Raw genomic sequence first — 12,662 nt, 5'->3', positions numbered from 1 at the left:
CTTGGAACTGGTCTCCTAGGCTCTGATCTCTTGTCTTCACATTGTTGCCTGATTTCTTCCAGCAACACAGATCTGAAATAAAAACAACTTTCCAATGCAGTTCAAATGTTTTACTTCACATATCAGTCCAAGACTTCCACTCTTCCACTTCTATGTGAGGTTTATAGGAATCACCTTCCGTGGTGGGATATTTATTTATTTATTTATTTTTATTTATTTACAATAGTCACACAGAGAGAGAGGCAGAGACACAGGCAGAGGGAGAAGCAGGCTCCATGCACCGGGAATCCGACGTGGGATTCGATCCCGGGTCTCCAGGATCGCGCCCTGGGCCAAAGGCAGGCGCCAAACCGCTGCGCCACCCAGGGTGGGATATTTAAACCAGTAAGCAGATCAGTTTCATATGTGATATAGCACATGTAACATTATCTATGGCTTATAGATCCTAGATTTTGTTTTGTTTTGCTTTGTCTTACTATAGACAATTGTTAACAAGGGATAGTCTGTTAAGGGCATTTCAGAGAAAGAGTGTGTTTCTCCTATTAAATACTATTGGTCTATTTGTCTGGCTGTCCAATTGACATGATGATTAAACAAAATGTCTCCTGCTTTTGTTTCATGTCCTCCTCCCCATGTCCCCCTTCTCTCATTCATCACCCTGCCATACTATGGACCGGAGGTTGGCTGCTTTAATTTTTTGCTGACAATGACCAAAGTTGAGATCCAGAGATTTAATGGGAATTGTAAGTTGCTGGAGATGTGCTAGATACTAGCAGAAATGGATGCAGAAAAAATGATACTATGAGAAACATTGCATGTTATCAGTCTTGTTTCAGACTGTCATTTATGTAACAGACATCACTGATCACCATTATGTGCTAGCCACTGAGATGTTGGGGGAAAAAAGACAGGCACAGTCCCTAATGGTCAGACAACTAATTAAGTAAGCATATAAGAAAATTAAATGTAATAAGAGCTATGGAGGAATTAAGAGGGAATGAAAGAAACAAACTGGAGGAATTCTATGGTGCAGTGAGAGGAGATGTCTCCAGGGAGGTGATGCTTGAGCTGAGAAGTGGAGCAAGAGAATGAGCCTATGACTGGAAGGACTGAGGGGAGTGTTTTCTTGTCAGAGAAGGGAAAGGGATTGCTGTGCTCATTCAGCAACAGAAAGGAGGCCAGTGTGGCTTGGACATGGTGACCATAGAGAGTGGATGAGGTGGGGGGCAGCAACCAAACCATGAAGGTACTTTTCAGCCAGGGATCTAGATTTTTAAAATATTTTATTTATTTATTCATGAAAGATATATATATATATATATATATATGAGACAGAGAGATAGGCAGAGGGAGAAGGAGGCTCCCTTTGGAGAGCCTGATGTGAGACTTGATCCCAGGACCCTGAGATCACAACCTGAGGAGAAGGCAGATGCTCAACCACTAAGTCAACCAGGTACCCACCAGGGATCTAGATTTAGATTTTGTTCTCATAACAATGGAAAGATATTGAGGGTTATGAGGGGTATTGAAGTGGGGGGAGTGAAAGTAGTTCTGGATCCATTTCTCTTTAATAAGATCAAATATGAACTGGATGTTTATCCTTTGACGGAGGACACTCATCAGACATGGTTTTGGAGAAAACCAAACAGTTCCTTAACCAGTGGCTATGTCTGCTGCCAAAAGCTTGCTGACCAGGAGAACACTAATTCATTCAAAGGAGAGGTCTAGAGATGCTTCTGCATGTGGGAGGGCAGGAGCTAACATGTCAATTTGTAAAAGTGGGGTAAATAACAGAGATAGAAATGCTTTGTGTTAGTGTTGAGTTAGAATTTTCTTCATGAGGCCTGAAAATGGGAAACTATTTTGACCTCTTATAACTTAGAATCACATTAAACTAACTATACAAAGAACTGACATGCATGTAGGGACTGAAAAATATTTATCATTTCAAATGTAATGCAATACTTTGGGTAAGTTTTTTGTTGTAGTAGAAGCAAAAAAAAAAAAAAAAGATACAGTAGACAAGCCAAGGAAATTTACATAAAACACAATGGAAAGTGGCTGAGAAGAGGACAATTTTGGAAAATGATCTCTCCAGGAATACTGCCAAGGTAAGTGGCAGTAGATATTGATTATATAGACCTGTCATGGATTGGTTTAACCAGTCATTCTGAAAATTGAATTGGATTTTTCTTCCTGAAATGATGTTTTTGAAGCTGTGCCAAATGCAATCACTCTTCCCACCCATTCTGGTTTGTGTCTGCTTTTCAGACTTAATAATGCTCAGACATTTATAATGTTGGTCACAGGAAAGTCTTTCTGTATGCCTGGAGCAAACAGATTATGTTACATCATTTTACATGACAATTTCCCTCACTTTAAAAATATTATACATTCCGCAATAGTGTGTGGATAATATGCAACGCAGTGTGGGATTAAGTGAAGCATAGAGAAGAAGGAAATGCAACAAAGCATGTGAGCTGGATAAATAAGGTGAATGTATAATCTATTCTCCAAACCTGGAAACTTTTAAGAATAAAGAGGATGCTATAATTACACTTGTACGACAGGCTTAACACGGAGATGTTCTGAGCAGACAGATATATGTATTTCCCCTGGGGATAAGAGGAGCTATCAGAATCCAGGTGAAAGCAAAATGTTGGTGACAGTAGGTATTTATTTTAGAGACAAAAGTCAAAATAAGCTTCAGAATAGGTCACGTGAAATGATGGTTTGTGGAATGGTGTACACAGAAATCTGGATGCCAATGAGAAAGACCAGTAACAATACACTTGCAGGTAAAATTGACGCAGCATATTGAAAGAGACTAAAATGTTGATTAAGTCTAACTTTCAACCCTATGCAGAAATCCCAAATATATAAGTAAAAGATGAATGAAGCAATAACTATTGTCCTATGATATGGGAAAATGTAAATAAAAAAATACATGCAAGCAATTTTATGAAAAGGTAAAGGACTAATGAAGCCGTAAATACAGCCTGGTCTGTTCAGGAGACCTGAACATCCTATTCAGGGAAGCCTGGAAATATGGGTAGGTATTAGCAAAACAAACAAACATATACAGATGATTGATTCCAAATGTGGGGAATGGTAAGATGCAAAACACATATAAACATAATAATTTGGTACATATAGTATATAAATGAGAATTTCAGGATAAATAAATTTTGAAAGACAGGCTGTCACCAACTCCTTGAGTGGTCCTGAGAATCAAAACATGCCACCTGTGAATTGGGGACCATCTCACTAAAAGTTGTACTTGCTAACAACGCAAACTGAAGTTTGGAAATGCGTCAGCTGAATCTGAGAGTAAAGACCTTGACAGTGACAATCAGATTGAGAATGCACAATTCTTACCATTATAATCAGCTTGATGACATTAATTTTTCTTCCACTGATTGTGAGCCCACTGTTCAACTCTAAGTTGGTTGCGGTTGCCCTATCATTTGAGTTATGAATAAGATACTAACATTCCTGTATGCGACATGCAGCAAAGTGACCCAGTGTCCCTCAAGATCCTGGCTTAGAGTCCTTATTTCTCTTCGGCTTTTTTTTTCTCTCTGAGCCTGCTGGCCCTCTGATCTCTGCCCTGGCTCAGGAAAGGAATCGTTCTCTTTCTCTGCGTTTGTTTCCTAAGGCGGTTTCCACCAAGGATCTGGATTTAGAGTCTATGGAAAGCACAGTTACAGGTGAGTAAGACTTGGCAGTCTGTTTGGAAGGTGTTCCCAGGCAACAAGAGTGAGGAGGTAAAGGAGGAGGTAAGGCAGGGAAGAAAAAAAGCCCACCATGGGCTGTGCTGTCGGTGTCACTGTTGGAAATGGTGGGGGCCCCATCGTGCCAGAGCCTCCTGCAAAGTCTGCAGAATGCCTACCTGGGCAGTTCATCACCAGGACAGCAGTCCCAGCGATTGTTTGCCATCTTCTGCCCCCAGCGACTGGAGCTTGGCCTGGCTGTGCTCAGCTGCATTCTGGACTGGACTGTGTTGTGTCAGGATGAATGAGCTCCTGTGGCATGTGAGAAGTCTCTAAGAGAGAATGCCCCAAGTTGTGGGCATACAAGCATACAAGATGGCTCTGGATGGTGTTTTTAAGATTGCTGGAACTGTCTTCACAGATGTGCTTGTAATTGGAGCCACAGGCACATATGCCCAGGGTATTTTTCCAAAATAGGCTTGTCTGGTTGTGGGGGAGGTTTACATTGCAGAAAAATTAATGTTAAATTATTACACTAATATTATGTATTAATTATATGTAAAATATGTAACATATAATTATATTACATATAATATTTCCAAAGGGCTTTTTACTATCTCAAATTTCTTATGGCACATTTTATTTTGTAGGATCCAGACACTTCAAAATTGATCTTCCCAACCTGTTGCCTCATCCCTTAATTCACTTCACATCTCTTATTTCTCACTCTTTCAGGTACCGTCCACTGGGGCTTTCCTATGAAATGAAACGTCCTGGAATTATCAGCTAGAACAATTTAGCTTCTCTCTCTAAGGAGAATCTGGACCAACACTTGCCTCTCCCAAAGATATTCTTTGATATTCTTGTGGAAGACAGTCATCCACTGTTGGTGTCACCAAGGAGCAACCAGAGAACTGACTAAAATTTTAAAGGTCTGTATTCTGTTCCCTCTCAGCCCCAGTTAGGTTGAATGGAGCAGTTTAGAGATTTGTTTTCCCTCTACTATGAATGATGCCTCCTCCACCCAGCATGACAACTTTCTAATTGCAAAAGGGAAAATATGCAGTTTTTACTTTAAATAGTTTCTTTGCCCCCACCCCAAAGCTCAGAGAAATTAAGTACCTTCCAACTCATATAGATAATCAGTGCCAGAGTTGGGGTTCAGATCTGCTTATGTTTCATGGACTACAAAGCTCCATACCAAGTATGTCACTATTATACCCTATCACTTTCTTGGAAATAATGTCATGCTTACATTCAATGCTTACATTTGCAATTAATTATTAGCTTTTCCTCCCATAGCTAAGACTAGCTGGGAAGCCTTTCATCAAAAACAGAAAATTATCATTCTTGAATAAACTCAGTCTAGCTAATTGTCAAATTCAATACTTTGAGACCGAGGAAAACTTTGCTTTTCATAGTTGATTTATCAATTGCTTTTACATCATCTCAGTGTTAAATTCAGCTGTATTTTGCTTTTTAGTGAATTTGGACAAATGGGATAAGAAGACCAATAAGTTTCCTAAACTACAAAGGAGTCAGATCAAGGCTCTGTGCATTTAAGTTGAGTATGCACAGTGTCAAAAATAACATGGGAAGGAAAAGATTAACATTATACACGGGCCCTTAGCATAATTTGTCTTGAACTTCCTTTGTAATAAAACTCAGTATAACATTTTTCTAGTTTCCCTTCCTCAACTGATTTTATATATTGAACCTCATAGTTGTGTATATGCATATGCGTATATTCACATACTTATACATAAAGGGTTTCATGTATTGACTGAATTTAAATTTCTTTGGATATGTCTTCTGTTATCAAAAAAACAGTTTCTAGGACCAAAAAAAATACACAATTTTAACTATTTAGAAACTTTATATTTTATTTTTGTGTCACCGCATTTTAGCATATAAGTTTATAGATGAGAAGGAAAAAATAATAAAATATGTAACGTGGAATACTGAGCTATATCCAAAACAAGATGTAGTAAGGAAAAGAAAATATGATATTATTATTATATAATATATAACTAAGAATTTCAGAATTGTCTTGACCCTTGTTTTATCCTACAGCACCTATGTGTTTATTGTAGAACTTAAAAAGAAAGGTATTAGTTACACATATAGTTAGTTGTTAGTGTGAAACCTGCTAACTTTCAGCTGTGTTTGTTCATATAGTGTATGCCTCATTATTAGTATGCTTAGCTAGTAAATCTAGCTTTATGATTGAGCAAGCACCTTTCCATTCATGTGTGTGTGTATATGTGTGTGTATAATTCTGGAAAAACATTCTTCAAAATGCTCCAAATGAGAGTCCTTGAAATTAGGTTGAAAAGGAAAAAACTCTTGCTTTTAGAGATTAACCATTTCTAGGCTCTGACATTCTAAAGTCAACATTTATTTTCTCCAACCAAAGTAATTGTGTTGATGCTGAGGCGTCAATGGAAAAAAAACATAGGTTTAGTCTCCTAGAAATACAGTTTAATAATTGCTATTCCTATAATTATAGGAACAACAATACACTTAGTTTTTCCTTCAAAAAGATTAAGGACACTGCCACATTATCACAAGTGGCACTTTAAAACTGCACAAAATGATACATGCTCTTTTGAAGGCATCTTATCAATGACTATTGATTCAACCCAGAAACTGGCTTTAATGACTGCTTTGCTAAGTACATGTCACAGTAAAGTCCCTGAACCAGCAATCTTCAAATGAGTAGGTTGTACCTGCATTGACATCTTTTCTTAAAACTACTCTGTAACATTTTCAGCTTATCAAAATAATGTTTATTTAAATTGGTGAAAGATAAATTGTGTTGCATTATCTCTAATATTCATAGTTGGCATATTTGAATGTCTACCATTATGATGATGAACGCAAGTTTAGCGAACATTGGCTTTTTCTTGGATTTTAGGCTGAAATGTGCATTCTTGATCTGTGGAAAAATATATGTTTGATTTTCAAATTCTGCAGGTAAGAAATTAATCTGGGGCAGCCTGGGTGGCTCAGTGGTTTAGCACCTGCCTTCAGTCCAGGGAGTGATCCTGGAGACCCAGGATCGAGTCCCACATCAGGTTCCCTGCATGGAGCCTGCTTCTCCCTCTGCCGGTGTCTCTGCCTCTCTCTCTCTGTGTTTCCCATGTATAAATTTTAAAAAAAATTTTAAAAAGAAATTAATCCAGTAGTTTAAAAAATTAAAAAATTGGAATAAATGCATAATCTCACTGATATTCTATGTGTATTTTTATCTGTAATGTTTTATATTAACTGTATGAAACTTATTAGCTGATATTGTCTTCTTTTCTTTTCTTTTTTCTTTTTCTTTTTCTATTTTCTTTTTTTTTTTTTTTTTTGAGAGAGAGCACTTCCATGTAAGCAGGGAGGGTGCAGAGAGAGAGAGAATCTTAGGCAGGTTCCATGCTCAGTGGGTAGCCCCATGCGGGGCTTGATCTCACAACCCTGAGATCATGACCTGAGCTGAAATCAAGAGTCTGTCACTTAACCAACTCAGCCACCCAGGCACTCCTATTAACTGATATTTTCTATGCAAAATATTTATTTTAGGAAATAATACCAAAGTGGTAGAGCAAATACAAATTATTGAGTATAAACTCTCTAGGCCTTATTTTGGTTAAAATGACTGAATTATATAGTATTGTACAGTCCATATTATTTTCCAAATACATTTGAGCTTTTCTGCTTTGGACTAGAGTTGACAACCAAATAAGGAAGGTTTTAAGTGGAATTGTGTCGAGAGCTGTGAAGAGTTTGAGATTTTAGCTCACTTGCAGGAGGGTAAGTTAAACTGCTACCATTTAATGGATGCTGGCATAAGCCTCATGACACCTGTGACAGAGATAAAACACTCGATTATTCCCAGCAGAGTAATAGTGTATTACCATTAACTACAATTTTCTACGTGTCCAAGTTTACTCGAAAGTCTTCCTGATCCTACCTGGTGACACCAAGAGGGCCAGATCTTATCTGCATACATACTGGGTCATGTTACAGGAGAGGACCCCTGAGTTTGGAACTTGAATCAATTATTATTTTTTTATTGATTTTATATTTCTATTATTATTTTTTAAAAGATTTTATTTATTTATTGATGAGAGACACAGAGAGAGGCATAGACACAGGGAGAAGGAGAAGCAGCCTCCCTACAGGGAGCCGGATGTGGGACTTGATCCCGGAACAGGGGATCACGCCCTGAGGTGAAGGCAGACACTCAACCACTGAGCCACCTAGGCATCCCTATTATTATTTTTTTTAAGAGAGAAAGCGCAAGCACAAATGGGAGTGGGAGGGGCTGAGGGGCTGAGAGAGAGAGAATCTTAAAAAGACTCCTTGATGAGTGCAGCATGGAGCCTCATGTGGGGCCCAATCTCAGACCCTGAGATCATGACCTGAGTGGAATTCAAGGGCCCATCCCTTAACCAAGTGAGCCACCCAGGCACCCAGGAACTTAAATCTACTCTTATGGACAGTAAGCAAACCCACCCTTTGCTGCAGAGAAACACTATATCTTCCAAGGCTATTCACTCTCCAAACATACTAGATAGGATAGTCTGTGACCAAAGGACAGTAGCACTTTTCCTGAAGAATATGTAGAAATTTGGAGAACTGTCTCCCAGGAACCTGATTTATATATGAATTTCTGGAACCCAATAAATTGTGTAGATAGTTTTGTGAAGTAGTAGAATCCTGTGAAAGTGTGAATCAAATTGAGAAATGAATGTATCAATCTTCCAATTAGTTAGAATTTTCATTGGTAGATTATCTACTGGAAAGGCATTTGTACTCGACTGTCTATATCTTGCTATTATGAATTATCATGAATTATCACAGCTGACTTCAGCCACTTTGAGTTAATTTGGGCCTTAATTTATATACTTTAACCTGTGATTGATGGTAAAAAACATGATTCAGAACTGCAATAAGTTATTCTTAACATGTTTCCTTCAGGTGATTATTTCTGTTAAATTGTGCCATATTACCTAAAATCTCATTCCAGATACCACTAGAATCTATTTAATTCTTGGCTTTATATTTAGGATTAATTAATTAATTGAGCATACATCATCTCAACTAATTCAGTGGTGTCTCATAGTTAAAAAAAAATGAACCAGTTAAAGGATAGAATTAGGAAGCATTCAACTATTGATTGATTTTTAATTTGATGTTTCACACATCATCACTCAAATCTCATTTTCTAAAATTATTTTATGCCTTGTGAATTTCTATATAATGTTTATTTCTTTCATGAGACTAAATTAGAGACTTCCTTGGCTTTCATGTCATACTAATATTCTTTAACAGCTTTGAGAGATAATTTATAGCCCCCAGATTTTCTTATTTTAAAGTTACAGTTTGATGACTTTTACTAAATGTATACAGCTGTGCAAATCCTCATTACAATCTACTTTTAGAACATTTCTATTCTTTCCACCCATTTGCCAGTCCTGACTCCCTTTCCCTTACACCTGACAACCACTGATTTGATTTATATTTATATGGTTTTTACATTTTCTAAAAATCTCTTGTAAATGAAACTATGTGTGTGTGTATATATATATATATATAAAGGTATGAATACATATATATTTATGTCTGACATCTTTAACTTAGCATATTTTTTATGATTCTTCCTTACTGTTGCATGTGTTAGGACATTTTCCTGTTTATTTCTGAGTACTATTTCAATGTATGAATGACTATCATGTTTATTCATTAAGCAGTTCATGCATATTTTTGTTACTACTATATTTTGGCTATTGAATAAGATATGATGCCATGAATCATATCTTCTTCAATGAAGATGCTATGAACATTTGTGTATGTCTTTGTGTAAATATTTTCATTTCTTATAGACCATATGGTAAATGAATGTTTACCCTTTTAACAGGCTACTAAACCGTTGTCCAAAGTGATTATATTATTGTACATTCTTCTTATCAGCAATGTGTAAGGGTTACAGTTTTTTCATACCTTTGCCAACACTAGGTATTGCCAGTCTTTGATTTTAGCCATCATGGCAAATGTACATAGCAGTATCTCTTCGTATTTGTATTTGCATTTTCCTAATTATGAATAATATTACATTTCTTTTCAAGTGCATATTTCCATTTATATATCTTCTTTGTGAAATGTCTACTCAGGTCTTTTGACATTGAATCAGATTGTCTTATTATTGAGTTGCAGGAATTCTTCATATATTCCGGATAACATCTTTTGTTAGACGTATGTTTAGCTTGTGGCTTGTCTTCCGGTTTTCTCCTAGTCTGTGACTTGTCTTCAGGTTCTTAACATTAACTTCTGAAGAGCAAAAGTTATCAATTTTGAAACATCCAATTCAACGATTTTTATTTTTCTTTCATTTTCATTTTGGGGACCAGAATATTTAAAACCTATTGGCTACAATCACCTATATTCACCTTTATCTGTGGATCTAGGACATTGCAAGTTTCATTCTCCTATAGTGGGGACATGGGCATTCATAATACTTTCCTTGGTAACTATTTCCCCCGGCCTCCATGGCTAACAATCAGTCCTCAGACTGCCACAATACATATCATTAAATATGTAGAGTTCTATTCCTGCACTCTTGATGCACCTTCTTCTTTCCATTGACTCTCAGAGAGCAAACTATTATTTTAATTTCTACATACTTGGTGGAGCCACCTCATGGCTCCTAAGAAATTACAGTTTTTCTGCCCAAAAATTGGAATTCTACATTGCCGGGTGGCTCAGCGATATAGCGCCGCCTTCAGCCCAGGGCGTGATCCTAGAGACCCGGAATCGAGTCCCACGTCGGGCTTTCTGCATGGAGCCTGCTTCTCCCTCTGCCTGTGTCTCTGCCCCTTTCTCTGTGTGTCTCTCATGAATAAATAAATAAAATCTTAAAAAAAAAGAAATTACAATTTTAATTATTGGTCACATTATACATAGGTAAAAATACATTTTCTTGATCTTAGCTACCTATTTTTCAAAGAAAGCTATGTTACTAAGGTTCATTGAAATGTACTTCAATAAAAGACCCGCTTAGAGGCTAAGTTTATTTGATATCATGATTAATTAAAATATTGTTAATTGGACAAAGTGATATCATCCAACCACCATGGGTAAGTAGTTCAATATTTCATGCTTAATGTTTTAATAAAAATGGTATTTTTTTCTGTAGGAATCACTAGCTTTTCCATTTAAAAAAAATTATTTAAAGCCTAACTCACTTTGCTTTTATTGCAAGACTAATAATGGTAACAAGGAAAATTAAATACATGTTAGCAAACTGGTACATTTAAGAATACTATGCCTTTGCTTTAGAGGATTTGTTGTTCAAATTTTCTAAGTCTTTAACGATTAACACATGTGTACATTGCAAAGAAAAGCAAATAGCCTCTGAGGCTCAAGGATAGTTCTACAGAGTATTAAGTGCATCAAAAAGCGTGAAAGTTAATAACTCTTATCTCCTAATGCAGAAATGTTAATGAAGTGTTTTTTAATGCCCTACTTATCTACCAAGGGACCTTTCTATTCTTGTCAAGTTTTCTTCTGCTATGAATAACAACTAGAAAAGTATTATAATTCTACATTATTTTTCTGTAATTTTTACTTTTGGTTATAAGCTTTTAACATTTGGTTATAAGCATTTTAATGAACTTTCAACCTCACATATATTCTCTTCATCTTTCACCCACAGAAAAATATATATGCAGCAGAGAGAATAAATCACAAGGGAAAAAGGTGCAAATCCTAAATTTAACAATATTTAATAATTAGAAAAAAAACAAACAAAAATGTCCTTTAAAAATAATAATTTAAAATTTAATTCTTTTTCTAAAATCTACAATAGAAATGAAAACTTGTGGCTAAAGCTGACATTTCCATATATACATAGAATTTTAATATGTTCAATCTGTTTTCTAGACTATTTATATTTTTAATATAATAATATTTATTATGTTGATTTCTTTTAAATATATCAATTCTTAACCTTCTCACTGCTAGACAAAATCTAAGTTAATCCTCCATAGGTAGTCTTTAATTATTTGCCCTCTTCTTACGTATTTTTTCTCTTATTTGCTATATCTCCTGACCAGCTACCTATGCTTGATTTTTGTTTTTTTAATTAAATGAAGACTTGTTGATAATCTGCAATGTAGTAGGTCCTGGGCCCTGGAGATAATAAAATCACCAAGGTTTATGTCAAGTCTTTCATAGATTCAAAGTTCTCACAGTGTAGTGAGGATACATCATCATTTTCATCTATATCCTCATAAACCACCATGGTAACTATTCTTTCTTATTTACCCTAGCACAAATGCTGTGCATTGGGCTTTATAGGTATGAATGCACCGAAACTTTACTGTAAACTGTAAGGTAAGCATACTTAGCTCTACTTTAAAGATAAAGAAATTGAAGCTCAGAGGAGTTAAACAATTCGATTAAAGCTACACAGCTAATACATTTGTAAGTCGTGTCTCTGAAATTCAAACCAAGAGCCATTTTTGCAATTTTTCTCCTACATGGCTTCTCCCCTAACGAATTTCAGTACCCTCCAGGAAATGCCACAGAAGCATAGGAAATTATGAAAAGATGATTGAATGTCCATGATCCTGCCCATGGTGGTGAAGGGGTTATGTTTTGCTTTATAGAAGAGGAATCAATTCAGCTGAATTTTGAAAGATGCCTGTGATCTTTTCAAGTGGACACAGAATGGGAAGCAGAATATTTCAGTTATTTATACACGTAGAAACATGAAAACACAGCAGTGGAGGAACAGGGAAGGGGTGTTACAAAAGCACAAATTACATGGTACAGGCTCTAATTTTCTGTGGTGTGTGTGTATGTGTGGGTGTACTAGAGTATCTTAATATGAAACATAGTGTGTGATTTATCAGTATGAAATTTTTCTGAGATTTTAGCAATCGGTTCTCTAGAAAGACA

The sequence above is a fragment of the Canis lupus genome, chromosome 22 (assembly GCF_011100685.1).
Source record: "Canis lupus familiaris isolate Mischka breed German Shepherd chromosome 22, alternate assembly UU_Cfam_GSD_1.0, whole genome shotgun sequence".
NCBI classification, from domain to species: Eukaryota; Metazoa; Chordata; class Mammalia; order Carnivora; family Canidae; genus Canis; species Canis lupus.
This window is presented reverse-complemented; position numbering follows the sequence as displayed.